Source organism: Anomalospiza imberbis, chromosome 6 (assembly GCF_031753505.1).
Source record: "Anomalospiza imberbis isolate Cuckoo-Finch-1a 21T00152 chromosome 6, ASM3175350v1, whole genome shotgun sequence".
In the NCBI taxonomy this organism is placed as follows: Eukaryota; Metazoa; Chordata; class Aves; order Passeriformes; family Viduidae; genus Anomalospiza; species Anomalospiza imberbis.
In genome coordinates this window covers 21,632,898-21,660,890 of record NC_089686.1, presented here as the reverse complement: position 1 = coordinate 21,660,890, position 27,993 = coordinate 21,632,898, and the positions used below count along the sequence as shown (strand labels likewise).

Genomic DNA, 27,993 nt, shown 5'->3' with positions numbered 1-27,993 from the left:
CATTTGCTGTTGTAAGTACTAATGGTGATAAAATGATAAATAACGATCACTAGGATGTACACTCCAAGTGATTGAAATATTGACCCCAACATAATTGATGGTGTCTATCAGTTGCTGTTGTTCCTACTTTTAGAAGTGAGTAAATGAGTGGATAAAAAGTTTGAGATGTTTGTAAACGGAAACTTAGCGGCTGGTTTAAATGAAATGGACAGTATATAAATTGACTTGAAATATGCAGTAGGTTTGGGTCAAACTCTGAGCTAGAAGGGAAAATTCTTTGTGAACTTTAAAGGTTTTGGGGTACTCATGAAAGCGATTGTCTGAGGAAGACGCTTCCTCTGCTCTGACGGCTGGTCCCCGGTAGCAAACTGAAGGAAAAAATAAGTCGCATCTTCCCGGCATCGCCTTGCTGGGACCAGAGGGGCAAAGATCCTCGCTTGCTGCGCCGGCCCGGTGAAGGAGCGCTCGAGGAACAAGAGGCTGACGGGCCGAAGGCAGCCGAAAAGCCGCCGCAGCTCTTTGCTGGGAAGAGGCGGCGGAAGCGTGGGAGGCGAAGTCCGGCGGAGCGCCGCTGCCCGTGCCCGGGGCCGCGCCCGCAGTCGGGGCCGGGCAGACCGCGCCGGGAGCCGGGGCGCGGACCCGCGGTCTCTTTAAAAGCCGGGGCCGGTCGGGCGGGCGCGGCGGCAGCAGGGGGCGGCGGCGGCGGCGTGCGCGGGGCTCGGGCTGCTCCGGCACCGCGGCGCGCTCAGCCCTGCGCAGCTCCGCCCGCGGCCGCCCGCGGCTCTCCCGGCACGGCTCGGCTCGGCACGGCCAGCCCAGCCCAGCTTCCCCGGGACCCCCGCAGCCTCCGCGGCTGGGGCCACGCTGGAGCCCCCTGCCCCGCAGCGCAGGCGAGCCGCGAGTTGGCGCGGCGGCCGGCGCCCGCCCGGCTGCGGAGGTGAGAGGGGCGGCGGGCGGGGGGCGGCTCGGCTCGGCTCGGCACGGAGCGGATCGGAGGGAGCTGCCCGCCCGGCGAGTGCTGGGCGCTGCCGCTCCGGAGCTCCGCGGGTGGGTTTCTCCTCACCCTTCGCACGACAACTATTTCGGATCGTTTTATCCCTCTCCCCGTTCCTTGCTGCCCCGCCGGGGCTGGGCGCTGCCCGCCCGGGCGGCGTGGGCGCGCACCGACCCTCGGGACGCTCCGGCTCCTTTGGTCAGACTTTTTGGGAGATCGCCGGTCCCGCGGCGGGGCATTTTGCAATGGAAAATTGATGTGTGGGGGGGCTTTCGAAAAAGAAGACACTACGCTGAGTTACAGCAGGGAGACCCTTAGAGTGAGACGGCTGTTTGACTAAAGCTCAAGGATTTTTTTTTTTTTTTTTAATACTAACGAGAAAAGAAGAGAGGCTGAAAAGGAAAGTTTTTTCTTTAATATTTTTTGCCTCTTCCAAGTCTTCGGATCTATTACGGTAGCGCCTTTCTTCCCCGCCTTCCATTTGTTTGTATTAATGATTTAGTAGCCGTCTTGCCTGAAAACTTCCACCGTGAGTGACTGCTGTGGGTTTTCAGGCAGTCAGTGACCTTAAAGGTTGGTTCAGTGCTTTTTTCATGCAAAATCTATGTGAAATAACGGCTTTATAGTTTTTTTCTTATCGTTTTTTTTTTTTTTTGGTAAGAAAAAAATACACCTGCTTTATAATTTAAAAGAAAACACCATTGAGTCAGGGAGTGATGTAATTCTCCTACCTAAGGGCACCGACTCTGGTGCTTTGCAGGTGACTTGTCTTTTGCTTACTCTTAAATTTATTTTAATGGTAATTTTATGTGGCTACGAAATAACATATTTAACAGTGCTGTTTTAAGAATGTATTTTGTTAAAATTGAACACTTTCAATTTTTTTCTTCCTGATTTCTGCCCCTCCTCCCTCAAAAGAAAACAATAAAAAAGATTAGGCATGAGATCAGCGGCAGAAAAACCAAAGGATTGGGGAGGCAGAACCAGGGCTAAAAACATTGAATCGTTTACAAAAAGCACACTTTCAGCTTTTTGCTTTTCCAAGCTCTTGTTCCACCTTTCTGTGGTCAAACTGTTCAACACTTCGTTGCAAATAGTTTTAAGAAATTATTTTTGTTTTTTCTAAATATTATTTGTCCCTCCTGTATTTTTACTACCCGTAATTGTTCTGAGATAAGCACACAGCCCTCCTAAAAAGGTGAATATTGAAATGACCGCTCACCCATACCTCCTTATTGCAAATTTTGAGGGGCTATTTTTTGAGTGGGCGAGCTCTTAACTAGACTGGTGAAAAGTCTAAGAGAAATGTTGAGTAGGTGGGGGAAAATTTGATCACAAAAGGTTTTGTTTGCCGTGATGATACGGTCAGTTATTAATTGTAGTGTTAACCAGAAAGGTGTTACGTCTGTCTCTGGTTTCATTTGAAATGGTCATCGGTGTTACGTTTAGCAAGTTTATATAAGGGTTAGTAGTATTTTGGGGGGAGGAGGTTGCAGAGATTATTGCTCGTGGGTTTGCGACTGAACGCACTTTATCAGCTGAATGAACTGGATTATTGTATAGACATAATTTTCCATTTCTCTATCAGTTTTTTTTCAGTATTCGGCACTTTCTTAAACCTTTCTCTCTTGCTAACAAAGTGTCTGGTTTTCCGAGTAGGGAGGTGCAGCTGGGGACACGGGAAGTTTGGGGATAATGCGAGCAACAGGACTGTATTTATTTATAAAAAAAAAAAAACAAACCCCAAAGTTAGGAGGTGAGGATTCTCTTTCTGGAGCATTCGGGCACCTTCTGGTGGGGTATGTCTCTAGGCTTTTAATTATTTATTTCACTTTTGTCCTTTCAAAAATTAAGTAGAGTGAAACCAAAATGAAACAAAGTGAAATTAGAGTAAGCATTGAAAAATAAATAAATAAAGCAAGGGAGCGGCTGGATGCCCAATACTTGATTTCATCAACCTGGTGGTGATGGCTTCTCGATAGAAGCGATATCTGCCGATACCACCCCTGTTCCATGGCTGTAGCCTGGCCTCATTTTACGCTGCGTTTCCACTGAACATGTTGACGTGCTGCTGCTTATATAAGGGGAAGAACAAATTCAAGCAGATTAGTGCTTGGGATTTTGAGATCGGCTACCCAGATCGCGCTGTGGGTTTTTTCCTTTCCTTGGGGGAGCTGATGGGGGAAGGCTGGAGAAAGACGGGAGGGGATGAAATCAGAATATGTGGTTGGGAGAAGATGGGGGTGATGCGGGGAGCAGCTTATTCGCATAATGTCTGCGCTGCGTCCCTTTTTCTTTTCTTTTTATAAAACCCATTATCTCTAAAAACACATTATTCTTCAGCCGGGTCTAAAAAAAAAATAGTGGGAGGGGTTATCATAGTGAGGGGGTTTGGTATGGGAGTCATTAGACCCACTGCTGCAAAACCAAGATACAGAAATCCATCTGCACCAACATTTCGGAGGGAGGGAGGGCATAGAGAGGGGGGAAGGGATGGATTGTCTATCTTGGATTAGCGAAGTGGAGCTTTGTATTCTTCATTTTCCTCCCCATTTTCTGCCATTTTCCCCCATCCCCCCGATCCGCACACCCGTTTTCCTCCTCCCAGCCCCCACTCCCCCGAAGGTTTCTCATCCCTTGACGAGAAAATTCTGTGTTACATCCTGATGGCTCTGCGGCTTTTTTTTAGTGCATCACAACAGTGGCACGATGACCTTTACTTCATGGCACACAGATTTGGGCTCCCGATAGGACTGTGACCGCAGCTTGGCTACACACGTACACCCATAGTCATGTACCTTGGATAGTCGGTGATTGAATTTCAATTTTTTGCGTGTGCATCTTTGTGTGTCTGTGTGGTTGGTAAACACTGGCAGAGGGTAAGGAGCGCAGTAATTGCCAAAGGCACGTCCATCCATTTCGCCAGCCCCTCTTGCTGTTCTCTTTTCCTGGACATTGTGTCACACATCATGAGATTTTGTGCTGGGGAGGGGTGTGCCTCTGTGGATGGCAGGGGCCTGGGGGTTGGAGGGGTGTATGTGTACTGGGGGGGGGGAAATTGTGTGGGGGGAAATGGACCTGACGATGCTAATAACATTATTTTGGTCAAATGAACGTCTGGTGATAATGATGCAGTGTAACCATCCGTGAAATACATGCTTGCGACACACTGGAATAAAGGTTACTCCAGGGAGCTCCGTCACAGCCAGGCATGCTCGAGGGAGTGTGCTGTCCCCTTGGTAGGGGAAACAAAATTCATGAGCATCCCAGGTCCCCTCCCTTTGCAATGCCTCCTTGCATGTCCGAGCTGGAGGGCATCGCGATCGAGAGAGGGGGTGGGCTGCATTGGAACCAGGACAAAACAAAGAATTCCTGCCTCATCCTCCCATGCCATCCTCTCTTGCCCTCTTTGAGCTTATCCATACTGTTGATCCAGACAATACAGGAATATCGCCATTTCCATGCAGTCCCTGCTGGAGCCTGGAGGGTGGTGAATTGAGAGGCGGAGAAAAGCTCCTTGTGCTTCTGTTGTAGGATGTGCAGGAGAGCCATGGCTTTTCAGGTCTGAGTGGAGCAGGGAAAAGGCTGGGGTGAGGAAGCAAAGGGTAGTAAGAGTCTCTCCCTCCATCCATTGTTCCCCTCCTTCATTCCCCCAGCTAGAACGCAGTGTAGGACCCGACAAGCCTCAGTGAGTGGCTGTGGTGACTGGCACATGGGGATGAGGGAGCTGAGACAGCGAGACGGAAGCTTTTCCTGCATTTCAGATTGTTCAGGACTCTCTCCAAGGCTCACAGAACTGCTCAGCACCCTCCTTTTCTGGGTGTGAAGGACTTCCATCTTTGGTCATGGGCTGCTCATACCCAGGCAGAGGGGAGCTGTGGCAGGAAGGTGCTCCTGTGGTCCTGCCAGCTACTGCTTCACATTTCCTCTGTGTGGCTGTGCCTGCTCCTAGGTCTCCGTGTTTCTGGATCTTTCCACTTCATGAAACAATAGCAAAAGATGAATAAATAGATCTGTCCGGAGCTACTGGTGTTCGCCTTTTGCTTTTCTCCTTCCTCTGACCTTGAGGTGCAGTGGTAAACTACAGGCAGGAGGATGGGGGCAGGAGTGGCTCCAGTGCCCCACTGGTTGCTCTAGGTGATGCCTGGAGAGATTACTCTGCTATCTTGGTTTGTGCTCACCAGAGCCAACCTTGCTTCAGCTGCCCAGCTTCACCAGTCATTACCTTATGATCCCTTCCTGCTGTCCCTCTTACCTCAGTTACTTTGGAAGTGGTTGTTGTGCTGCAGCTCCTGTGCTTGTAGGAATCTTACCATCATACAATATCCTCAACTGGAAGTCCAACTCCTGGCCCTGCACGAAACACCTCAAGAATCACACCACATGCCTGAGGGTATTGTCCAGATGCTTCTTGAACTGTGTCAGGCTTGGTGCTGTGACCACTTCCCTGGGGAGGAGCCTCTTCCATTGCCCAACCACCCTCTGGGTGAAGGACATTTTCCTAATATCCAATCTAAACCTCCCCTGATTCAGCTTCAGGCCATGTCATCGAGTCCTGTCACTGGTCCCCAGAGAGAAGAGATCAGTGCCTGCCCTTCCACTTCTCCTCATGAGGAAGTTGCAGACTCTGATGAGGTATTCCCTGTCTCCTACAGACTGAACAGTCCGAGTGACCTCAGCTGTTTCTCATAAGGCTTGTCTCTAGGTCCTTGACTGTCTTCGTAGCCCTCCTTCCCTCCTTTCAATGTTCTCTCATACCTTTTTTTCCTCATTACATTGGGCTCTTACATGGCTGCTCTCTAAGATAATGTGGTGGCCATCTGAGCAACAGGCAGAATGTATTGCAGAGCTTGTGTGCCTGCTCCCATCCTGTGGAGACTGCCTCCCTGGTATCTCCCTGATGCCCTGATGGCAAAGGTGGGCCTAAGGTTTTATGGTTCCTCCTTTTCCCCAGTGATTCAGACCCAAGGAAGAACATTGACATAGTGCTGGAATTTACCCTGACCCTAATGTTTTGCATCCTTCAAGTGAGAGGAGAACTCAGTTCCTGCAAAGCATTCAGAGAGTGAGAAGTGGTGCCAGGGGTAATTTGTGGTAGCAGTGACTGTACAAGATGGTTGGGCTCCTGTCTGGATTATTCTTGGGAAGGTGGAGTTTAGTTCTGTTTTTTTGGTATCAGCAGTGGTATTTTGGGGGGTCTACTGAATTTCTTTCTCTGCAGCCTCCTCCAGGGCTCTTTAAAGTATTTTTATTGAGAAGCAGAGTGTATTTCCCCCCTGGATCTGTTTTTCTTTGCCCTCCCCTTTAGCTCTGTGCAGTGGGCACGTGCAGGTGGATGTCAGGGTACTGGCTGAGCTGTGATAGGCTGTATCAATGATAAGGACACACAGTGATCTGTCTAAGAACAAACTGAAGGAGTCAGAAGCTTTATGATGACCAAAAGCCAGGATAAGAGATGACCTCTGATGATGATGTAGAAGACGTGGTGTTTAATTTAAAAACAAAATGCATCCAGCTTTATCTGCCCCTGCCCCCCACCAGCATGAAGAGAAGATAGGCTTTATTTTCGGACAGTTGCCCAAGCTGGAGCCAGAAATTACCCAAATTTTGGTTAAGCTTTGGAAATTTCTATAAGCTCTCATCTCTCCCTCATTCCCCTCTTCTATGTAATAGCAGTCTGTCAGTCTAGCAGAGCTGGTTTGTAATTCATACAGTAAATGGTGAGGAAGATACTTTTAATTTTTGAAACCAAGCTACAAGAGGTATCTTCTTGAAACCAGTACACTACATAATCTTGGTCCAGATTATTTGCTTTTTCTTTTCTTTTGTTTCTCCCCACTTGGGCATAGATAGTGGCAATTCATGTGTAAAGGACTCTGAGAACCAGAAGTGGTGTTTTGACGTCTCACTGCCATCCAAACAGCCAGATGAAGACATGTTTGTAGGAAGACAGCATGGGAGAAACTTGTTCTGCCTTTCTACTTGCTGTGGGCAATGGATGGCACTTTTAGTGCTTGGTTTATACCCTTTTGAGATTTTCTTTTTAATGGAAAAACTATGACTTTTGGTTGGGCTATATTAAATATGGTTTTACTGAATTCTAGTAGGGATAAAATGCAGTGTTTCTGTAGTGATGTTCTTGAAAAGTTGAGCAATAAGACTCCTACTGGAAATACACTAGTGATGTTGGAAGATCCTGCATTCTTCCTTAAGGGAAGGTGGGAACACAGTTTCTCTTGTTACCATTCACAGAAAACAGCTCTCTCTCAGCACTGTGGACAGCTCTTGTGAACTGTGCAGCGCACAGCCAGCTTGGCAAAGTGCTCTGAAGGCTTTAGCCTTCAGCCTCTTTAGACTCTGGGCTGCTGCAGGTATCACTATGTGGCTTTTCAGAGGGTGGTGGAGGTTCACTTATAGCTGTCAGAAGTTCAGCTCTGTCTGAAATATGGCCTCTTGCTACAGGGTGGATTAGCCCTTCATCTGCTTTGCTTCCCCTTGTCTCAGAGCTTTCTTGTTTCTCACAGCCATGTGCCTGAGTTCTCTCCCAGGCATACTCCCCTGCCTGTTTTTTGTCTGCTGGCAGAAGGAGCGAGCTGGGGTGGTGGGAAGGGTATATCAGGGATTTTGGGGCTGTCAGCGTATCTGTCATCTCTCACTGGTGTGCTGAGCTCCTGTCCTTTCCAAATTCCTTTCCTCTGCCCTTGATGGTGAGGGACGGCTTATTTCAAACACAATCTGCTTGTGTCATTCCTAGTCCTACCGCTTGTCATCCATCACATCATGGGAACTAATTAACACTAGTAGCTTTGGATCCTGGGAATGACAGTGCTGGGATGGTAGACTCTTTCAAAGATCCTGATGCCTCCCTTCATTACTAAGGCAGCTCAGCCCAGGAGTTCATGGACTCTGCTGTCCTTTGCTGGCTGCACCAGCCCTGTAGTGTGGGTGCCTGTGTGTGTAGCAGGGAGGGCGCTCAAGCCCTAGGCCTGCCTTATAATGCCCTTGACAGTGCTGCAGCATCCCCTGCATCCAAGTACCTCCCAGCAGCCGGATGAGAGCCAAGGAATGGGATAGAATAATAATTGATGAGGATAGGGGGAGGTATGATGTAAATTTTTTGAAGCTGCTGGTAGTATCTCCACTGCCTTTGGGTACATACAATTGTGTGTAGTTCCAGGATCTGCATGTGAGTTTGACCCTCTGAGAATCCTCTGCTCATGGCACAGCACACTGTCCTGTTCCTGCTGTGCTTGATGTGTTGATGGGGTGGTCATCAGGGGAATCAGTGTGCTGCTCCTGTGGGGTGGCAGGATTAAAGAAGAAGCTTCGGTCATACTGTGAGGTTACACAGAGAGCACTTGCTTCCCTTCTCCCTCTACTTTTTTTCTGCTGTTGTGGACCTCTTCCAAGAAAGAAAAGAGTCCTGTGGGGATGGAAAGAAAGGTAACTAAGCAAGAGGTTGATGTTTGCTGGCAGCTGAAGGAGGGTGAAGAGAGGAATAACTTTCCAGTGGGGCAATTGTCTAATGGGACTGGCTGCATCTGCAGAGCAGGGTAGTGCTGGCTTTGTTTCAGCCTGTTCTTGCATCCCATTTTTTTCCAATAATGTGTTAATTAAACATTGATTTCAGGGGGAAATGGAATCTGCTTGAACTGCAGAAACTAAATGGAGTGTGGAGGAATGGGATCTGGTGAGGGATGTGTGGAAGGACCTTCTGTCCTGTCTTCATGACTAGTCATGGAGGGAAGCAAGGCAAGGGCTGTAGAAAAATCTGTTCACCTTAAGCTTAGAGTTTTTCACTCATCATAAGTGTGAATCTTCTTCCTTCTGTAACTGCACAGTTTTCAACTGATATGAATTAAGGAATTACCAGGTAGACAACATTATTTCTTACAAAATATTTCATTTTTATTAAAAAGCAAAATGGAAGAGAGATTCTTTTCAAGGTGTTTGAGAGGCTTTCTGTACAGTTTGATATTCTTCTAATTTTCTACTCTTACAGTTGCTGTTATATATATAAGTGAATCAAGTTGTGGTGCAAGTTAAGCCACACGTTGTAGTGCTCTTGTTACTTGCAAATATCTAACTGACCTTCATTTACTACATGTGGATGTCAGTCACTGAACACACATATAAGGTTGTGATGTACACTTTTGATACTTTTTCTTCTGGTCCTTGGAGCATTAGAAAGTGAGAAAAGGTTATGATATGTCCTTCCCTTGCTTGGTTGAACTCTCTTCTGTTCATTAGACTGGAAGAGCCAATGGAAGGCTGTGCTGCCCTCCTTTAGTACTCCCAGGTGTTGGGGATGCATAGAGAAGATAAGAGTCCTTGCTTTAGTCTGAGATCTTATCTGGAATAAACTTCTCTGCTGATGTGAGCAATATATTCTTAACAGTATTAAACAGTTTGATTTGAGTTTTTTGACCACTGTGCTTTCTGTCTTTACTGGTTCTGGGAAGTAATCGAAAGGAGGGAATAACCTGTCTGACCTTTCTGAGCATTGCATAAGTCTGAATTAAAATGATCGCACAAAGATCTTAATCAGTTCATGCAGTAAGTGAAATAGCAGCATTGTCCTGAGAAGGAACCCATCCTAGCTGTTAAATTCTTTTCTGCACCATCTGCATTATCAATGTACAGAAGGTTCTGCTATAGCATCAGTTGACATTTGAAAAATAACAGAATAAGCCACAGAGCAACTATTTTCTAGAAGATTTTTGACCTGCTGATGGTTGGTGAAAATCACAGAATGGTTAAATTTGGACGGGACTCTCAAGGTCATCTGATCCAACCCCTTGCTCAAGCAGGGCCACCCAGAAATTATGACCATGTCTAGATGGCTTTTGAATATCTTCAAGGAGGGAGACTCTACAACTTCTTTGGGCAACCTGTGCCAGGGCTCAGTTACTCTCCCAGTAAAAAAGTGTTTCCTGATGTTCAGGCAGAACCTACTGTGTTTCAGTTTGTGCTCATTGCCTCTGGTCCTGTCACTGGGCAGCACTGAAAAAAGCCTGGCTGTGTTATCTTTACACCCTGCCTTCAGGTAATTATGTACATTGATCAGACACTGCCCACCTCAGACACCTTCTAGAGTATTTTTTCCTCCAGACTAAACAGTCTTAGCATTCCCAGCCTTTCTTAGTATGAGAGACACTCATAATCTTCTTCATGGCCCTCTGTTGGATTCCCCCCATTATGTCTGCCTCTCTCTTGTACTGAGGAGTCCAGAACTGCACACAGTACTCCATGTTTGGCCTCACCAGTGTTGAGTAGAGGGAAGGTTTCCCTTCCTCAACCTGCTGACAACATTTCTAATGCAGCCCAGAATACCATTAGCTGCCTTTTGTGCAAGGGCATATTGTTGGCTGATATTCAATGTGGTGTCCACCAGAAGCTCAGGTCCTTTTCTGTAAGGCTTTTCAGCCAGGTGTTCCTCAGCACGTACTGATCCATGACCCATGAACTTCATTACAGTGGTATTGAGTGTCAGCAGAGCAGGTAGGATGGTCCTGAAGTATGAACTTAAGAAGCAGAAGTCGGGAGTTTTTTTCCTAGAGTGTGTTTAACCAGTTTTTCATAACAGTCATCACTTCTGCCATTCACTGAAAATTCAAAATTATAATTTGTAAAACATTGAGTTCCTTGAAAGGAAAGCTTCATATATCTGATAATAAAATAGAATAGAATAGTTCCAGTTCAAACTAGTCCAACACTTCAGGGCAGACTGAACATTAAAGGATATTACTAAGGGCATTGTACAAGTGCTGCTGAGAGTCATAGGGCACTGACCACCCCTGTAGGAAGCTTGGTCCAGTGTTTGGTCACTCTCTGTAAAGAAGTGTTGCCTGATACCTGGTCTGAACCTCACCTGCTGCATCTTTAAATCATTCCTGCATGTCCTGTCACCGAATACCAGGGAAAAGAGCTCAGCACCTCCCTCCAGTTCCCCTCCTCAGGAAGCTGTAGATAGCAGTGGGCTTGCCTCTTAATCCCCTTTTTTCCTAACTAAATAAACCCAGAGTGCTTTGCCACTAGGACATGTGTCCTAGCATTTCAGCAGCTTTGTTATCCTCCTCTGGACACATTCAGTTAACTTCCTTTTTTATTTTGGGATGAGAGAAATTCTGATAATTTATTGTTCTCTTATGATGGCTGGTTACACCCTACATTTTTTTTTGTAGACCACAAAGAAAAGACAATTTAAATTATTGATTACTTTGACTTTTTGGAGGGGGACAAAGAGAGTGCAGAAGTCCTGTGGGGAGCATAAGGCCAACCTTCTTGAGGGACTCAGAATGCCTGTTAATTCATTGATGTCCTGGTATTAAAATCTGCCAGTTTGTCTGGTTAGCTCAAGCAGCACTGTCAAAGAGTTGATGATATAATATAATTTCAGGTATATGAATTAAAAATACCTGCTGCATATCTGGGAGTCAAATGCTACGGACTTTATGGAGAAAATACAAAGAAACATTGATCCTTGATGTAATTTCATATAGGTCATTAATCAAATACATATTAAGGGTGTATCTAATACCAGTGGACCAAAAGTCATAATTTTGTTGAGCCAGATCTTAAGGATGTAATTCAATATAATTAGTTTTTTAAATGTGCCCCTTCTCTTCCTTGTTGGTTGATATGAGCTAATGAGTTGCTAGCAACTCTGTTTGGTACTAGCTTAGGTCATAGAGTGATGTGGTGCCTAGGACGTTGCTGTACTTTTTTGGCAGCAGATTGTAATTTCATTGAGCAAATGTATTTTATGAGGCTAGAGGGAGCTACTGTTAATTTACGAAGACCACCGAGTATCAGTGGATTTGCATGGCCAGGTTTTGGTAGCTGGGGTGGCTACAGGGTGGCTTCTATGAGAAGCTGCCAGAAACTTCCTCCTTGTCCAGCAGAAACAATGCCAGCTGGCTCCCAGATGGATGTTCTGCTGGCTAAGGCCAAGCCAGTCAGGAATGATAGCAACACCTCTGTGATATCATTCTTGAGAAGCAAAGAAAATTTTGCACAGAAGCAATTGTGGCCATAGAAGAATGGAAGGAGAATATGTGACAGTAGCAAGTCTGCAGACACCAAGGTCAGCAAAGAAGGCAGGGCAGGAGGGGCTCTGGATGATGGAGCTGAGATCTCCCTGCAGCCCGTGGTGAAGACCATGGTGAGGCAGGATGTGCTCCTGCAGTCCATGGAAATCCACTGGAGTGCAGAGATCCACCTGCAGCCCATGGAAGGAACCCCACACTGGAGCAGGGGTTGTGCCCACACTGGAGGAAGGTTGTGACACCTTGGAAAACCTGTGCTGGAACAGTCTCCTGTCAGGGACCTGTGGATCCATGGAGAGAGGAGCCCACACTGGAGCAGATTTGCTGACAGGACTTGTGATCCCATGGGAGCCCACACTGAAGCAGCTTGTTCTTGAAGGACTGAACCTCTTTGGAAAGGGATTTTTTTTTTTTTTGGAGCAGTTTGTGAAGAACTGTAACCCATGAGAAGAACTCATGCTTGAGGAATTAATGGAGGACTGTTTCCTATGGAAAGGACCCCAGACTACAGCAGGGAAATGACTCCTCTCCTTGAGGATGGAGTAGCAGCAGAAACAACATGTGATGAACTGCTAATAATCTCCATTCCCCATTTCCCTGCACTGCTGGTGGGGAGAAGGTAAAGAATTGGGAATAAAGTTAAGCTCAGGAAAGAGGGAGGGATATGGGCAAGGTGTTTTTAGGTTTTACTTTTCATTATCCTGCTTTGATTTTGATTGGTAATAAATTCAATTAATTTCCTGAAGTTGAGTCTGTTTTGTCTGTGACAGTAATTGATGAGTGATCTCTTAACTCATGAGCCTTTCTTTATATTTTCTCTCCCTGTCCAGTTGCAGAGGGGAGTGGTAGAACAGCTTTGGTGAGTACCTATCATTCAGCCAGGGTCAACCTGCCAGAATCAGGTAGAATGCAGAGTGAAAAGGGAGTAGTGAATTGCTAAGCTTCTGATAAGACAGTAACTCTTTTTAAGGAGTTTGAACACAGTGGTTCTTCCTTTCACGCTCTCTTTGTTGCCAATGTGTAACATGAGGTTGGAAGTTAATCTGCTTTCTTGGCACAATCTAGTTTAATTTACCAATTAAACTAGAAAATGGTCTAAATTTGATAAGAAGCAATTTATTAAAGACAAATGAAAAGTACTGTACTTGGAAAGATCTACTCAAATGCCTGTATGTAAAATGGGGGATAACAAGCCAGGCAACAGAACTGCAGAAAAGGATCTGGGAGGCACTACTGTGAGTCAGAGACTGAATATGAGTCAACAGTGTGGTGATGTTGCAAAAAAGCAAATCCCATTTTAGGGTATATTTAACAGGAGTGTCACATGTAGCACACAGGCAGTAGTTTTTCTACGCTAGCAGCCACTGCTGAAGCCATAGCGAAGCATTGCATCCAGGAGAGCAGGAAAACCAGAAACACTGGAAGGAGGTGGGGAGGGAGCAGCCAGTGTGGCAAACGCTGTCTGCAAGGAGAGGATCGGTTGGGTTGGTTTAGACTAGAGAGAAGATTGACGAGGGAAAAGCTGTCCAATATTTAAAAGCTTGTTTTACGAAGACAGTGATTAATTGTTCTCTGTGTCCACTGGGGATAGGACAAGAAGTAATCAGCTTAATTTGTAGCAAGGAAGATGTGGAGGTAAGTGCTAGGAAAAGCTTTAGGAGTATTTGGAAAGTTAAGCAGGAAAACAGTGTCCTGAGGGGGGCTGTAGTGCCCTCATCACAGGAAGTTTTAAGAGCAGATGAGACAGCAGACACATAATTTTATCTAGGTTGTTTTATTATAATTTTGACAGGTTCAGAAGGGAATGGGCTGCCTGATCTCCTGATGTCTGGTCCCAACAGCTCTTGCAGTGCCTGAGAGGCAGGCTTGTCCCCTCACTGGCAGTTGTGGTGGGAGCTTGGGGAAGCAGAGCCAGGGTGAATCACTCCCTCTGCAAATTGCCCTACAGCACCTTCCATGCCTCTGGCATAATCCAGTTTTACAGTGCACATCCCAAAAAACCTGAGGGAGCTTGTGTGTTCAGTAGTGTTAGATTAGCATCCAGCACTGTAAGCCTTTCTATTTCTGCAGATAAGCAGAGGGGTGGCCCAACTTCCTGTATCTTCATAACTAGGAATTGGAAGTTATTGGAGACTTGTATCCTGGTTATTGATTAATTTACACTAGGAAGATTTGGTGAAATTATTTGGAGATGGAAAAAAAGGCTTACCCTTCTGCTTTCACCTATCAAAAACCACCGCAGATTTGTTAAAGTTACAAGATACAGTGTGTTAAAGTTACAAGATAATTTTTCTGTGCTCTTCCATCAAAAGAAGTAGACAAGGTCAAAGGATTTTCCTCACTGCAACATCTTTCTTCCAGTGTCCTCAGCAGAGTAGTGTGGATGAGGCATTGCAGGAGGTGCCTTTGCACCCAGTGGATTTGAGAAGAGAGATTGATTGATTCAGTAGACTTCTGTACTCATGAGGGGCTTTTGGCACTTTAAGAGAGGAGAATGTTTCTTGGTGAATGGGGCTTTTCTTCCCTGAGAGTTCAGCAGAAACTTTCTTCTACTAGCAAGCAGTCCAAGACATACTATGTGGCATGTTACTGCTATCTTTTCCTGAATCTTGGATTTACACTAACAGCCTGTCTGGATCCAGTTGGGCCTAGGAGTGAATTTGAGTGTCTCCAGTGCAGTGAGACAGTTTCCCTAGTGAGCCTCAAGGAAGGAACATTTTCTTTTTAGTTTCAAAGAACATCTAGGAATATATACTTGTTGAAGTTGTACAGTGTTGTGCTTGGCCACAATCTGTGTGCACAGTTTATAATGTAACTGTTTTCCACCATCTTGCATAAACTTATAACTAACTGCAGGCTTTTGCCATTCTTCAGAGGGAGTAGAGGATGAAGATACTATACTCTTCTTCTTGGCACTAGAAATGAGTCAGGGTTGACACACAAAAGTAGGAGGCAGCAGTTTGTGTGTAGGAAGCTTGTTCTGTCCAAAGAAAATCTATGGGTTATATGCAGGGTGTTAGTCCTGCTACACTGCAAGGCTGGTATCTTCTGCTGAAACTGAGTTCACACACACTCACCATTTGGAGCATATGGAGAGCTCAGCAGATCAGCCCTCGAGGGATGACTGGTGAAATGGTTGAAGGTAGGTTGGGATGTAATTATTTGTTTATGAGGCCCCATATTGCACCAAGTTATAATTGTTTATGAACACTGCTGTGAAGTCAGGAGGGAAACATTTCAACCCAAGGAGATACTAAGATATAACCTAATTATTGTTGTTATTTTTATTCCTGCCTATTGTGGTAGCACCTACACAATGCTTGTTCAAACACAGGGCAAAAAATGTTCCCTGCCCCAAAGAGCTAGCAAACTAAGGATAAGACAGGAGACAACAGATGGGCACAGATAACTGGGGGAGTGCAGAAAACCCAAAGATTGGTCAGCAGGATGGGTGGTATGATAGCATGTTGACAGCTTAGCTGTTGTCAAGCTTTCTGTAGGCATGTGGCAAAGAATTATAACAATAATTCAAACTGCATTCTTTGCTTTGGTGGTTTTGTGTGTGCATCTTCCATCTGTTTAAATAAAGCAGCTTAATTCTCACTCAATGTGGCTTTTTCTGTCCCAAAACTTCCCATCATTCATCTGGTATAGATAGGGAAACACACTGGTCCAACAATGAAGTGTCCATTGCAGTTTTCATAGGAAACTGTAGATTATTATTGTGGAAAAAGAATGAGACTAAACATGGGATTTTGCTGCCCAAAAGGACACCATGAAAGACTGGTGGATCTCAGCAGGATGAATATTCAAAGTAAGTGGCATAATGCAGGAGGTTTGTTGGCTGAAGTGGTGTCTTACCAAAGTTACAAAAACTATCTAATACCATCCATAGGCAACCTGGATGTTTTCTTTTTACCACTGGTTTCTTGTTCCATTCAGCTTTGGGCCCACAGATTTCTTAGTCATGCTTTTCCTAGCAGGGTACATTAAGAAGCCCTTCTTGATGCCTTTCACATTTTATGAATTTTCATGCAATTTCAAGCTTTTCTAATTTTCATCCTGACATGCTGAGGCAGAGTTTCAGTATTCTTCCTGAGAAGCACACCCCCACTTTCACCTTTCATTCGCATCCTTTTGTGTTTGAGTGCTGTCAGGAGTTTCCCATTCAGCTGCCTGCTTCCTTCCACACCCACTTGGCTTCCCACAAATTGAATTTAACTGTTCTTGTGCTTTGAGGAGTTTGTTCTTTAAGATCTTTAAGGTCTCCTGGGTCCCTTTGCTAGATTATCCCATGTAAGTGCTCAGTGAATGATTTCTTAAAGCTCTCCAGTGATTATTCTGTCACTGTAATTGTGCTGGAAAAAGGGTTCTGTTTGTAAACTGATTTGTATGTCATTTCAGATTTGGTTGTTCTTCTCTGTAATTTTTGTTTCTCTACACGTTAAACAGTTTATACATCTTCTCTCTATTTCCATTGAAGTCTTTCCTGTCTTGCTTCTGGTGGGTTGACCCTGGCTGAATGCCAGGTATCCACCAAAGCTGCTCTGCCACTCCCCTCCTCAGCTGGACAGGGAGAGAAAATATAACAAATGGTCCATGAGTTGAGACAAGGGCAGGGAGAGATCACTCACCAAATACTGTCATGGGCAAGAGACTTGACTTGGGGATAGCAGTTAAATTTATTACCAATCAAAATCAGAACAGGATAATGAGAAATAAAAAAAAATCCTAAAAGCACCTCCCTGCAGCCCTCCTTCCTTCACAGCCTTAGCTTTATTCCTGATTCTCTACCTCCTCCTGCTATCAGCAGTGCAGGAAGATGGGGAATGGGGGTTACAGTCAGTTCACCCCATGCTGTTTCTGTTGCTGCTCCGTCCTCAGGGAGAGGAGTCCTTCCCTTGCTCTAGTGTGGGCTACTTTCCACAGGAGTGGAAAGTTCTTCACAAACTTTTCCAATGTAAGTCCTTCCCACAGGCCACAGTTCTTCATAAACTGCTCCAACATAGACCCCTTTCCACAGGATGTGGCCCTTCAGGATCAGACTGCTTCAGTGTGGGTCCCCCACAAGGTCACAAGTCATGCCAGAAGCATGTTCCAGCACAGGTCTCCCAAGGGGTCACAACCTTTTTTGGGTATTCATCTGCTCCAGCTTGGCTCCTCTCCACGGGCTGCAGTTGGATCTCTGCACCCCCATGGATTTCCATGGACTGCAGGGGCAAATCCTGCCTCATCATGGTCTTCACTATGGGCGGCAGGGGGATCTCCGCTCTGGTGCTTAGAGCACCTCCTGTCCCTCCTTCTCCACTGACCTTGGTGTTCTGCAGAGTTCTTCCTGTCATAAAGTCTCACTCCTCTCTTTTCTGACTGCAATTAATTCTGTGCAGAAACATTCTTTTCTTCATAAATTGGTTATCACAGAGGTGTTACTGCCATCACTTATGGGCTCAGCCTTGGCCAGCAGCATGTCTGTCTTGGAGCTCACTGGCATTGGCTCTACTGAACATGGGAGAGGGTTCTGGAAGTTCTCAGAGGATCCACCCCTGCAGCCCCCCCAGTTACCAGAACCTTGCCATGCAAACATGGCTTTATAGCCTATTTTCGCTGGACTCTGTCTAGATATTTTCATGTGTTTTATTTTATGGTGAAGTTTTTGTTGTTCCGTGATTTTTTTTTCCCTGACACCTCCCTTCTTTATACTGTCAGAGGTAAATAATCAAATGGAAAGGGCAGGAGGTACAAACTTTCTTTTTCATCCTGCCATTGAGTTATTTCATGACAAAAGCAAATTGCTATCTCTATTTCTTATCTCTGAAAAAGGTCTCAAATTCAATAGACGGAGTTTAAATTATTTTTTGTGGAAGATCATAGACAACAGACCGATTTATTTAATCACATTTGGTGCACTCTTCATCTTAGGATTGGTTTGATATAGTATTCCAAACTTTTCTCAGTTAATAGTTGTCAGACATATCAGCAGATGCTGCCAACCCACAACATTCTGTGTTGTGCACCATGTACCTTTGTCCTCCAACTTGTAATAGCATTGCAGTTAAAAACCCACCTGGAATGATACTGTGGACTAACAATAGATTAATTGCCAAGACCCTAATGATCACAGGTCTAGCAACAGAATTGATCAAGTTACATATTCCATGTAATAGTGTTGCCATCTCTTTATGGAGATTCTTTGCCATTGCTTAAAAGAATAAAGACATGGGTTCCTTGATTCAGTTCCTTCCTGCTGAGCCCTCTCCTGACTAAGAGAATGGGCATCCATCAATACTGCAGTCCTCCAGATTCTATGGATAAAAATCCAGCTTAATATTCTAATTGTACAGAGGGGAGTCTAGTTGTAGTGATAATTACTCTGTTGAATTTTATTACTGTATTACCCAGTCATACACAAGAATTTTGTTGTGTGATGCTGCCTAAATGTAGAACAAAAGGTTTTCATGCTAAGTGATTCGTGTCTCTAAAGCATGCCCCTCTGTGGCCTCTAATAGAGATAACTTTCTGTAATTGATTGAGCCTCAAGTACTGCACCCAGACAGGATGTCCCTGAAGGCTGACCTGCAGGAATAAGCGAGTCAGATGAGTATTTGTTAGAATACTTATCAGCACACTGCATTATACCAAATTCCTGTGGGCCGTCCCAGTTCGGGTAGGTGTTGCAAGGGCCAGAGAGCTTCATTTAGAAAAGGTTCTACAACAGAAAATTACTTGTACCTCCAGACAACTCTCTTTTGGAATGAGTAGGGTTGGAGAGGATTAGGATTTTGCTGAATGCCGTGGAAGCTATGACAAGGAATTTAAAGGTGCTATCTGGGCATGCATGCAATACTAAAAATACTGGTTCAATCCCTTAGTTCATCTTGTCTGTATATTGTGCTTTCCCTTGCACTCTGTTTCCAGCACTAGATGGTAACAGTGAATAGTTGGCAGTACATGCTGTGCACCTGCATATCTGTTTGTAAGATCTGGTTCTAGAGTAGCCTTGCAGTGAGAGGAGCGAAGATGGGCGAGGCAGACTTTGCTTTTCATCTCTGCTGAAGTCAACTGCACCGTACTTATTCTAATGCCATTGGTGTTGTGTCTAATCTGAAACGTGAGCAGACATAAGACTTAGTAAATTGATGACCTCACTGTCTTGCCATCTTTGTCTCCAGATAACTAGGTTTCTAAGAGGCTCAGACAGTGATAAAGCTGGAAAACTCAAGCTCGCCTAAATAAAGCTTGCACTTTGAATGGCTTAGTTTGCTTAATTTCTTCCCTACAGTCCTGGCTTCAAATCCTGGTGAGACCATTACTGAAAAAGGCATGTGGAGGTCTTCAGTTATTTCCTGCTTTGTGTATATCTCTGTGACAGAAGTAGCCCAGGAAATCTGGTGTATGGCAAGCATAGAAGAATCAAGAAGATTGTGAAGAAGTGTTGTGCTAGAAGATGGAATGGGTTGCAGGCTGTTTGGCACACAGCTTTCCTCTGCTTTCTCAAAAGCCAAGCAGGCATGTGCTCAGCACTTGCAAAGTTTGCACGTGTGCATGCTCTGATTGTACACCCTCCCTGAACTCTCTGCCCCCGTGCCAAAATACCACTTGATGGCTCCTACTTTGATAACATCTGCTGGCTTCTTCCTGTACCCAGCACAGCTGAAGCTCTTTGTGGTGCAGATGCTCATGCTGGCTGTGATGGTGTTTTCATAGGGCTCAAACTTTTATTCTTCACCTCGTTCCTTTGAACTCTGCCCACTACTCTGTGAATACTAACACCAGCCTATAAATTATCCAGCAGAGCTCTGGCACTTTAGCAGTCTGTGTTTTCAGTGGCGTGCATGCATAATCGATCTGGGAGATTGCCTCTGCTTTTACTCAGGCATTTGCAGAGACCTTAGCCTTTCAGAGTTTTCAATCACTGATGCCTGTATGTTTATTCTCTTCCCTGACTGCCTTTTCCTCTGTCACCTGCACACATACCCTTCTGCATCCGCCTGGGTGTAGTGTGTTATGTCACAGTGTAACCTGCCAGAAGTTTGGGGGTGATGTTATAGGCAACTTTCCTATAAGGTGTGGAAGCAACAGGTCACTGCCAACAACTTTCATGTGGAGCATTGTGCATCAGAATTTGAAAGGCTCTGTCCTCACTCACTACTTGGGGGTTGGGGATGTGTGTGTTTTGGTCCCATGATGTGCCTTATGGAGCAGCCTAGTGAGCAGATGCTACTGTCCTTTTTTTGTCTCCTGTTTCCAGGTGAAACTCTTAGCATCATAGATGCTGATGCTGTGGCTCATGTTCTTAGCTACTCTAAGTAGCTGGAAAGTTGCCTTTCTTTCTGTCAGTTGCCTTCTGACTGTAGAGTTTGAACTCTAAAGAGTTAAATGGTTGCTCTAGTATTTGGCTGATGGAGCTGTCTTTTCTTGCCTTGGAGCTTCTCTGTGTCTTTGCTTAGCTCTGTCCACAACCAAAATATCTCAGTTGAATCTTTTTTCTCTTATGTTTCTTTTTTCTCTTATAAGTCGCCCAGAATGGTCAGCGCAAATCTTTGTCTAAACTCCAAATGGACTCAGCCTTATCAAGGTTTCACTTATCTCATCCAATCAGTTTATAGTAAACCACCTTCTTAACACTCACACATCATCATGTGCCCCTATGAAAAGGTTTGGCTGTTGTATCCTATAGGACTAGTCAGTTTCCAGTAAAAGATGGTGCCATTTGAGAGAAGGAAGGGACACGGTGAAGGTTTGATGTCTGTGTGATCGGGAACTGACAGTGCTAGGACTCCAAGGAACAAATGAGGAAAGTAAGTAAAAAAGTAATCTAATAAATGATTTAACTGTATTGTAGATGTGGTTGGCACTAACAGCATAGATGACAGCCTGGTAGCACAAGAATCCAAAGGAAGCAGCTGGAGAACAGGTAGGAAAAAGGAAGTTTTAAAAGCAGGAAATAAAAACATGAAAAAAAGTATGAAGCTTTTGGTGAGGCAAAAGTATATAGGGAAGTAGAAGAGGCTGGGGGGGAGAAGGACTAGAGAAAAAATTTTTGAATGAAGAGTGTGAATAAAGAGACCAGAAGGCAGCTTTCTGATTTATGAAGTGTAGATCTAACAGACCTTCATGTGTGTGCTGACCCTGCTGACATCTGCATAAGAACCTGTCTGACTTCACACAGAAAGAAGAGGTGCGAGCCAGGAGGCAACACTGGAATGGATGTCTGGAAGGAGCAAGGTTGAAAAGGAGACAATCTCTGGGAAGGGAAAGAATATCAGACTTCAGGTTGGATCAGAATATCAGGTTGGATGTAGGGGAAGTGTGGGGAAATGCAGAAGGGAAAAATTAAGTGATGCGACTCCTTTTGAAGAGGAACAAAATCCCAAAAGAAATGCAATGCTTTTAATATTTTTATTCCTTGATGTGAAAACCCCCAAAACATTCAACATGCCTTCCTCCTAGGTGTGTGACTGGAGAGGTGGGTTGGAGAATGAATCATAGATGTCTCATCATTCTAGGGTAGAGTGTGTGAAAAAGACTGTAACCAGTATTGACACTGTCTGTTGAACACTGAATATGTTTTTGTGCCTGATGGGAAATGTGTGTTTATTTGAGGCAGAGGATTTTCAGTGTGTGTGTGTTGTTTAAGGACTGTGCAGCAACTTAATGTTACTTAGCTGAAAAGAAAAAGTGTTCTCTTTGGGTTCACTTGCTAATATTTGAGTTTCTGCAGTTACATTTACATATGTATTTTTCCTTCCCTATTTCTACGCATCTAATCCAAAGGGGATCTGACTGCTTACAAGAGAAACAGTCAAACTGGCTTGACACAAAGTACTGTCACATGCATGGAGTAAGCACTTAGGTGAAAGGCATTTTCCCTTCTAATCCTTCAGTTGGATTAATCTTAGGTATTGCTTGCAACAATAGCAAATAAAAAAGTACTCAAATAGAATAATGATTTCTTTTAATTGGTAGTATCCTTTAATGGAATATAATTTGCCAATGCCAATTTATCTTTTGATCCAAGACAAATAGCAAGAAAGCTTTGTAATTTTTTGTTAATTTTAAATGTGCTTAATATCAGTATAAGATCTGTTAAAAAATAAGTGCAAATTTCTGAATTTTAAAGCTTTCTAGAAAAGAAGATACCAGTCTTTAACTGCCTTGAGCCAACTCACTTTAAAAAATTATATATAATTATATATATAAATATATATATTTGCATATGCATACATCTGTGTTCAAGGTGAAAAGGTTTCAAGAATTGTATCATTTTGGACCACTTGAATTATTGAATAGGCTAATAATTCATATTCATCATGAGAAGAGACACATGATGCAGTTATGTAGATCATTGCAGGAAATTAAAAACACGGAAAAAGCATTGAGAAGAAATGAGGAGAGTGCAGGTTTGTATAGGATAAGGAGGTAATGTTCCCTTCACCTTTTCTTCAGATCCTACAGTCTGACCAAGTTCCTAGGGAGGAGTCAATCTACACCTTGTGAGTGGAAGGATAAAGCATGCATATATGAATTGGGAAGAAATGATACTGTAGGGACAGCACGGCTGCTGCATCTGCTCTTGGTTCATTTCCTTCTCCAGGGGAAACAGGAGACTCGGCAAGAAGATTTATGCAGACTCTTGCCACTTTTCTTCTTGATGCCACTGTTTTTCAAAGTCTGTAACTACATTTTCTTTGATTAAAACTAGGAATTAAAATCCCACCTTCTACCAAATGACCAGCCTGAGGCTGGGATTTGACACTGAATATCCTCATCCCTTCTTGTCTTCTCTGGATAGAGAGGTAGAGTCTTGTGTTTCCCTTGGAAGAGCTCAGCTTTCTCTGCTTAGTGTGACAGTGGAAGGTCTCTTGGGGAACTGATGTTGGCTGGTCCTGCCTGCTGTCTGTGACAAGGTGTTAGAGGCTTTGTTTCTGGGAGTTGGTATGGGAGTGAGGCCCAGCAACTCTGCTGAGGATTGAAAGGGAAGGACAAATGTATACAATGCAATTTCTTAGTCTGTACAATAATTCTGTAAATTTAAAATATGAGGTCTCCCTGTGATTCTTCCTTTCCCTGATGAGAAAGGAGAGGAAGTTCAGAATGCAAGGAAACACTGTATGTGCAGATTGAGACCTTGAAGACACCAGTGAGTCTGTATGTCCAAAGAAATGAAGCCTATAGGGCCAAGAAATATGTTGTCGAAGCAAGACTAGAGGAAGACTTGAGAGCCTACTGCTTTCTTCAGATAGGCAAGCTTTGTCACATTGGGTGAGGTTTTTCTATGCAAAGCAGTTGATGAGGCTCCCCAGCCTCTCCCTAGCTGCTGAGATCTGTTTGTTGATAATTTAGTCTCTGATTTAGTGCATATGATTCTGTTTCTTCTTCAGAAGGAATTTCCTTCTGCATGGACTAAAACCAATGTGAAGTGATAAGGGCAGTAGATGTCTCTTCTGAAGACAGCAGATATTCACTGTATTCTTGTTGGGGAGGGCTCATGCTGAATTACTGGTTCACATATCAAGGCTTAAAGAATTAAGAACTGATCACCCCAGAAGATAAGGAACAGGGCATGTGTTTTTGCCATCAGTGCAGCTGCTTGTGCATTGATAATGGTTAGATGAGGGTGGACTTCAGGTGAGCATGTCTCCTGTTTCTTCGAGATAGATGGGAGACACTTCGAATTTGTGCGAGCTCTCCTTGGGTGACAGCTGTTGAAATACATACTGGTGGATTATATGCATGCAAGATGTATGAAGTGTACTAGATACTTCTTGTATTGTTCTCTGGTTTCCGTGCTTCTCTTTTTGGCCAAAGGCTTCCTTTTGCTGGGGGCTGTGCTGCCTGTAGCATGTTCTCCTCATCTGGGGCTCAAATGACACTTGGTTTCTTGGCACTGCACCAAGAAAAAGACATACTGCTTTACTGGGGACTGTGGTACAACGCTTACTGGGAATAATGTAGTTAGACTGTGTGAGAGGAGAATATATGATCCTCCCTCCAGTTGTTGTGAGATATATAATCTAAAGAAGTATATGGAGAAACCAGCAGAAACTTCACAGTAAAAGCCACACTAGAGCAAACCACTGTCAAAGCAGAAAGAAGCTTCTTCCCTGCCATCTGCTGGGGTTTTTCATGTCCCCAATACTTTCAGTCTTCCATCTCTTTGAGGTTTCACCTGGTTCCACCTGGTCTTTCTGCTGAGGGCACAGTGCCAAAGGGCACACCTGATTAGTGTACAGGGTCACCCCAGGAGACCTGCATTAAGACTGAACCCAAGTCCAAGGCATAGCACATTTGATGAACTGTGCTTTTCCCTAAGGGTCTTTTTTCCTCATATAACAAAATAGCTCTCACAGATGGGTGTGACTGATGATATCCACTCAGGAGGAGCAAATGCTGTGAAGACAAACAGTTTGGCATGGATAGAAGTGTTTTGGGATGAAGCCAAACAGTGAAATAGAAATGCTTCAGGTTGTGTCTGCCATCAGTTAAAGTCCTGGGAGCTGTGGGTCAGCACAGCTTCTTTTTGAATTGTCCTTGATTTTCATTATGATGTTGTAGCTGATTTATTTGTTTTGTTATGACCATAAAGTGTGCCATCTTGCCCCATCTGCCTTCACTGGGTATCCCTGATTTCTCAGCCTTTATAGTGGAATTGAGCACTGCCTTTTTTCTCAGACTGACCTGGCAGTGCTTAAGTACAAGTAGAGATGGGTGGAGTAGTGATGGGGAAACTGGGCAGCATGAGCCAGCCCTGAGTAGAGGGGAAGAGTGTGTTTCCTTGGGCTAAGCTTCCATTTTGCCTTTTTCCTTACTTCTCACTGCTTTCTTGAGGGTTCTCTGTGGTGTCATCTCCTTTAATCCTTGTGCAGCAAAGGTTAATGTTAATGCTGTGTATGAGGGAAGTAGTCTCTGCTGGTACAGGAAAATAATTATTTAATAAAAAAGTAATCATTGATCAGTGGCTCCAGTCTGCCAAAGGTCACTTATAGATCCACCTCTCACTGTGAGTCAGGCCCTCTGTTTTAATGACCTAATTCCCAGGTAAGTCTCTCTGTTATTTGGCAGAAGTGGTGCTAGGAAGCCCTACTTCTTACAGAATGTCCCTTTTGGCATGTCATGCCAGGGGGGCGGAAGAGACTTGGAGTGATCTCAGCTGTCCATGATTTAACATACTTCCAGTCCTGCTAGTTTCATACGTTTTCTGTCTCAAGAAAACCCAAAGTTGCGAGGATCATGGAGGTTAGATGTTCTCTTGCTGCTGGGGAAATCTTTTCAGGCCAGAATTGAAGTACAGTAACAGGGGCAATGAAAAGGCAGGTAAGATATTTGTGAAGCTGTAATTATTTCTTTTGCCCTAGTTTAGTTTGGAAGAAGTAAGGGCAAATATAAGAGAAAACTGGAAATACCAAATTTTCTTACAAGTTTCTGGCAGGCATTTCTCTTTCTTCTGGCCGTCTAATATGAGCTGTAGGAGGGCACACAATGATTTGTAAAGATGTCACATTTCTGAGTGGTTACAGAGAAATTGAAGAGCAGCATGTCATCCAGTCACTGTGAAGGATAGCATTCACCAGCACTTCTAGTGTGATATACCAGTAAAAACCTCTTGAGATGTAAAAATCCTATGGGCTCAACTAGGTCTGATGCTTGTAGGAAGAGAAGTTTTATGTAATTCTCTGCAAATCCCATGCAGATGCAGGTTGCCAAAGGCTGCTGCACCTGGATAGGAGCATTCCCACTTGCCATGTCTCTCACTTGGTACGCTATTCCCATACAGAACAGAAATACATAATCCAATTTTTTGCATAAGAGTCTTTTTATAGGCATACTAAAAGTGGCATTAAAAATATAGGACTTAATATATCTTTTGCTGCATAGGCTGCTACATGTAATATTCATATTGTTCTATAGTGCACGTGTGAAGGTGAGCTGGGTAGCTCAAAGAGGCTGCTGCCTGCTGTGCACGTCTGAATGGAAAGAGCAAGAGCAACCCAGGCCAGAAGGGCTGTGGCATAAACTGACAGCTGTGGAAACTGAGATGACATTTCATGACATGATGTTGTAAAGTTAATAGAGTTAACCAGGTTTTATGTCTTTATCTACAATCTCAGTTTCTGAAATGGGATGCAGAGGCTTGATCTGAATCAGAACAGGAACATGCTGGACTGGAGAAGGAAAGTGTGAGTTTCTGTGGCAGTTTGCATCTGCAGTGGTGTAGACATCATTGAGGCTTTGTCCTGTGCACCAATCTCAAAAAAAAAAAAAAACCACAGAGGAAGTCTGTGTCTTTCAGAAATACCTAGGTTAAACTTCAGGAAAAAAGATCAGCTCAAAATACAATGTTCAGGACTTGTTGGTGTCTTTGATTGCAAAATATCCTGTCTTAGGTATCAAATAAAAGATCTGTGATAAAAAGTACTTCCCACCCTTATTGAAGCCAGTAAAATTTCTTCTGACTTTAGTAGTGCTGAATATTGCACTGCTGAATTACTTCCCCTAATTCTTTGGACAACATTAGTCACCATCTTCTCCCAACAAAATGTAGACTCTCTTCACTACAACTGTGTGCATCTGAGAACAACAGTAGCTGAGGAGGCTCTGTCTTTGGCTGCAACTGTGACTTCCAGCCCTTCTTGCAGTCTTGATGAAGTAATGAACATCTCTATTTTGTTTTTTTTTTGTACCATCTTGGCTGCTTTACTCTCAGAGGCTGATATTTGGCTCACAAAGCATTTCTTCTTGAATGTCACATATTTCATGGGAGTTTCCCAAGACATGTTATGTATTGATACCCTCTGGAGACACAGGCAAGGCCAGTTTGTACAGTAGTATTTCACCATGTGCTGGAAATGGAGGTCACTGATTTTCTACTCCTTTTGTCTTGTGGGAGCAGGTACGTTTGGCACCTCTCTGATATTCCACAGGAATCAAGTTCTCAAAGATTTGGTAGTGTGTGTGTGTGTGTGTGTCTGTCTGGAGTGTCTTCCAACAGATGTGTAGAGTTAAAGAAAGGCTATAAAATTTCCCTGTGGATTTCATTGCAAGCTGCTGGAGCAATTAATGAATAGCAGCAGGGTGCTATGTGGGTGTTTGCTCCAAGGCTGTCTCTGATTATACAGGACAGGGACTTGCACTTTTTCACACAGAATAAAACTGAAATAGTAGTATTTTTCTTGGGGAATTTTTTTCCCTAACAGAATGAACATGCTGACTTATGGAAGAGGAGTGCTGTTCTTCACTGGTGCGTGGGTATCAGATGAAGCCTGTACTACTGAGCTACTCGGTGCTGTGGTTCACTGCAGACTACATGGGTAAAGAAAGATTTTGGAGAAGGAGGTTCTGCTCTGGCCTCTCTCAGGGCGCATTATTTTCTATTGTTATTGATGGTCTTGTAACTCTCAAGTGACAGTGCAGAGTGGAGTCCTTAAGTGAGTCGCAAAAGGCTATCGATAACTTGGAAATAATGTACCAAAAGCTGGTCCCTCTTAAACCCAGTTAAAAAGAAACCCTGGTTTTAGTCTTTCTGTTGATAGAGTTTGTGGTTGGGTTAGGTTTTCACTTGGGATCCTGGGGTAACCTAGGTGGCTGGCTATGCTATGGAAAACAACTGCTTTGGAAGAGGGCAGAGGGCAGGCCTGGGAATGGAAAAGGACCTTGATTATTTTTATTATGACGGTTGAGGGAAGGAGGAAGGAGGAAATGAATTCCAAGGCCTGCAGCACAGAGAGCACAGAAATATGGACATGAAGTAGTTTGTGGGGCATGTAACATGAGGGAACATTTAGTCTGCTGCATTTTTACTGTTGGTACCAGCTCTGGGTTTCAGGATCTCCTCCAGTGGTGGAGGACAGTGTTTGTCCTCACCACATCTGATTCAGGCCAAGAGGTAATTGCTGTGCAGTTGCCTTAGCAGTACCATCAGCTATCAACACAGTAGAAGATAGTGCTGCAATG

At 44.2% G+C, this 27,993-nt stretch overlaps 1 protein-coding gene across 1 annotated transcript in view; it reads left to right on the top strand.

The window, feature by feature from the left end:
- The first annotated feature begins 701 nt into the window (after positions 1-701).
- NRXN3 (neurexin 3) overlaps positions 702-27,993 on the top strand; it is a 968,667-nt gene continuing 941,375 nt past the window's right edge. The window contains exons 1-2 of the mRNA XM_068192702.1: positions 702-937; positions 12,873-12,901. The gene's annotated coding sequence lies outside the window, so the exon portion shown is untranslated. The remainder of the gene's footprint in view (positions 938-12,872; positions 12,902-27,993) is intronic.